The sequence below is a fragment of the Neopelma chrysocephalum genome, unplaced genomic scaffold (assembly GCF_003984885.1).
Source record: "Neopelma chrysocephalum unplaced genomic scaffold, ASM398488v2 Primary Assembly neopelma1_146, whole genome shotgun sequence".
Classification (NCBI taxonomy): domain Eukaryota; kingdom Metazoa; phylum Chordata; class Aves; order Passeriformes; family Pipridae; genus Neopelma; species Neopelma chrysocephalum.
This window is the reverse complement of record NW_020897808.1, coordinates 757,120-761,234: the sequence shown is the minus strand read 5'-3', so window position 1 is coordinate 761,234 and position 4,115 is coordinate 757,120.

Sequence of the window (4,115 nt, the reverse complement as noted above, 5' to 3'; positions counted from 1 at the left end):
AAAAAAAAAAAAAAAAAAAAAAAAAAAAAAAAAAAAAAAAAAACCCGTTCCCCGCTCCCGGCCCGGCCCTGCGGGGGAACGGGGGCCCGGGGAGGCCGAGGCGGCGGCGGGCGGGCGGGCGGGCCGACGCGGCCCCGCCGCGGCCGCGCGGAGGGCGGCTGGGCGGGCGCGCCCCGCGCGGTGCTCAGCGGGCGCGGGGGGGCCCCATGGCCCGGCACGGCTGGGCAGGGCTCGGCACAGCGCACACGGGGATGGAGGGGGCTCCGGGACCCGCAGCACCCGTGTCCCCCGCAGGGCCGGGCCGGGAGCGGGGAACGGGGGCCCGGGGAGGAGGAGGCGGCGGCGGGCGGCGCGGCGCTGCTGCCCTGCCCGGCGGCGGCCGCACGGAGCCGGGCGGGCGGCGAGCCGAGGGGCGGGGGAGCGGCGAGGGCCCGGATCTGGGTTGCGCGGACGCGGGCTCCACCTAGCAGCCGGCCGGCACCGCGCCGCGCCCGCACTGCCCCGCAGCCACCCCGCGCCCCCGGCAGCCCCCGCCCCCATGCCCGGCACCACCTGCCCCGCCGCCCCCTCCCGAAAGGATCCCGCACCGCCCGATTGGCCGCTCTGCCCGGGGATCTCCTGCCCAGGTGGCCAATCCCAGCCTGCCTACCGGGCACGGAACCGCTCCACACTGGATCCCGTCCCTCCCGATTGGCTGCTTGGACTTTTGGTCCCCATCCGAGCAGCCAATTGCAGCCTGCCTTTGCGGCGCAGATCCGTCACCTGCTTGGTTTACTCACCTCCGGACCGTCTGCTCTGCCTACTGCTCCCCTTCCAGAAAGCTAACCCATTCCCCACTAGATTTCTCACCTCACGATTGGTCCCTTTTTGCCCCCAACCAAGCAGCTCATCAGAGCCTGCCTACTGGTTGCAGAGGCTCTCCCTGCTGCCCAGCATAGGGATGGAGTGCAGGGCAGCCCAGCATCAGCCTGGGGCAAGGGGGACACACTCCATCCCTGCCCTGGGACCTCTAGGAGGTGGGAAGCATGAACCCTTTCATCTCCAGAGAACCAAGGACCTCCAAGAAAGAGGACAAGAACTCTGCTTCTGCTTTAACATTTGTTATCTTAAATGCTTACAAGGAACCTCTGGAAATAATGGTGCTTGGCTGGAAGATGATAAACACTTTTCTCATAAACCACATTGTTTGTTTCCTTTTAGTGTTTGAGAGAAGGACCTAAACAAATCAAACTCTTTTAACAACAAAACAATAAAAGAAGGGAAGGGAGGGAAGGGAAGGGAAGGGAAGGGAAGGGAAGGGAAGGGAAGGGAAGGGAAGGGAAATGCATTTTTCTAATTGCCTGAGTGAAGCCCAATGGAAGATCCACTCAGTTTATTATCCTGCCCAGCTTTTATCCTGCCCAGCTTTTTCCTTAACAAACTCTTCAGGATCCTCCATGATGGAGACCTGCTAGACTATCCTTTTCAATGGGATAAAGGAATTAATTAATCTTGTTTGTTAACTCAGACCATGAGTCAGGAAGATGCTCACACATGTTGCTAGATGAATTTCTAGTTAGACAGGCACAGAAATGTGCATTTGAGGTTAAGAACTGCTATTCAGCATTGATGTGCTATGGAAAATTAGTACCAATAAATATAAATGCTGTTTTCCCAATAATAAATTCAGGGCTTGTCTCACTGACACTACAAAAATAAAGGAAGAATGTCAAGTGTGGTCAGGGAAGGGAAATCCAAAAGTTTTAACAGATCTATCTCAACTCTTTCCGTTTCCAATAGATCTCTGCAAAGTCATGTGAGAGAACACCTGTCCTTTCCCACATGGCTGCAAAATACCTCCAAAAGTCCAAATGAATGATGCACATTCTTCTACAAATATTTACTTTAAGAAAAAGTAGATTTTAAAGTAATTAAAAAGCCATTGTGCTTTGACCATCGCATTTGGCTCACCAAAATTGTTATCCCCAGTGGGAAAAGCCCTCAGAGGGCTCCATCCTTCGGAAAGTCCTTTTTGGAACAGCCCTTCTTCCAGGGTCTGCATGGAGGAAAAATAAACAAAACAAAAAATGACAACAAAAAAACCACAAACCAACAAAAGAAACCACCAAACCCCCTAAATCTTTAATACTGCTTCCATTGGGTTGCTCAGAGATATGAGATTCTCCAAGATATTATTACCTCTCTGATAATATTCACCACACATGCTCTGGGAATGAAGCAAAGCCCTACAAGTTGAAATTAGATTTCCTATATATCTTTAAGCTTTCTTTTAATGCAGAGGTGAGAATAAAATCAATGCTTAGTCAGTGAGTAGAAGACAAAAAACTGCTAGGCTAAAAGTGTGGTGGGGGTGGGTTTTTTCCTCTCATAACATTACATATAATGAAGATGGGGAGAAAAAAATGAAACTGTGGGGGGAGGCAAGGAAGAGCTTCAGATGTTGCACTATTGATGCTCTTTAAAATTGTGTCTCAGGCGTAATGCTCTGAGTCAGCCCAGAAAAACTTAGACACAGAATAGTTACAATAGGTCGTGCAGTTGTCTCCAGAGGCAACAGGAAGACTATTCCCCAAAGGATATTTTCCCAGTACTTTGTCCAGCAAAACTTGAAAGCTGTCCAGGGATAAGGTTTCCACCAATTCCCTTGAGTGATTACTCCCCAGCCTCATAGATCTCACCGTTTGGAAGATTTTCCTGCTGTTCAGCCTACATTTTTGCATTTCTTAATTTCATACCATTACTTGTGGCTATGGCCCAAATTAATCAAAGTACTTCAATGCATGCTTAAATTTAGGTATGTGCTTAAGCTCCGTTGAAATCACGTACATTGGTGTTTTGCAGGGCTGATGGATCTGCACACGTGTTTTAGCACTGTGCTGAATTGGGACTATGCATCATGCAAAATAATTATCCTTCTCTTACATATTTTTAAGCCATTATCCTTCCCTTGCTTAATTATTGATTAGATAAGCTATATATTTAAGCTACTTAATCTCTCCTTGTGTATCAGTCTTTCCAAGAGTCTGATAATTTTTCTTCTTCGGATCTGAATTCCCTCAAATTCTTTCATGTTTTGTAAGGATGGATAATGAGGTATTGCAATTTAATGCCATATCCCAGATGTGATTACATAAAGAGCAGTTATTCTGTGCAGTCAGAGGATATAACTTACCTTCACCAGCAACCCCAAAGTGCATTGATTTGTTGTGCCGCTCTATCATTTTGTAAGACTCTATAATCTACTTCTATTCTTTTCCATATCCATCACTCTGGGCATTCAGGTATTTTTGCTTGAAGAGGTAGACAGCCCTTAGGCCTTGAAATTCAGTGTGGTGTTTTACACCAGAAAACCTGTAACAGAACCAAATCGCAACCTGGTATGTTTCCAGAACACTTCCTCCCATTAAAAAAAAAATCACAATTTTAAGTTGTTTGGGCTCCCAATTAATTTTCTTCAGGAGGATTTGTCACACATACCACCTTGGCACTGTGGTGCTTGCTTCGTTAGTTGCTCATTATTCCACTATCCCCCAGGTAGATGTGGATCTTTAATGATAATTTTATTATTTTATGATGGTTTAAAATTAGGTTTAGTGAATTGTAATTGACTGTGATTCTGAGTCTTTTCTCTTTTTTCTGTTTCCTTCTTCTTTTTCTGAAGATCTGTGTCCTATTTGCTTTCTGTCTTTCAGATTTCCATGAACTTCCATAAACAACTGTCACTGAGCCATTACATTCTGTAATGAATTACCTTATTCTCAGAGATGCATGTCATCTGGACCAGTTCATTGGTACATTTTCATGCTTTTCAGGCTTGTTACCAGTTCCGCACAAAATATACAGTGTTTTCTTTACTTCATGATCAAATATTATATGGCTTGTTTGGTTTTCACCTTTTTCTCCCAATGTGAAATATTGTCATGACAAAAACACATGAACTGTAAAAAACAAATGTCATGGAGTGATACAAATAAACATCACATGTTACCTGCTATAAATCTAGCAAAACTCATCTCTACTAAACTCACATTTCCATCATAAAATCCCCACAAATCAGGCTCACCAATTTCTTCAACAACTAATGATAGCTAGATATTTACACTGAATTAGACCCT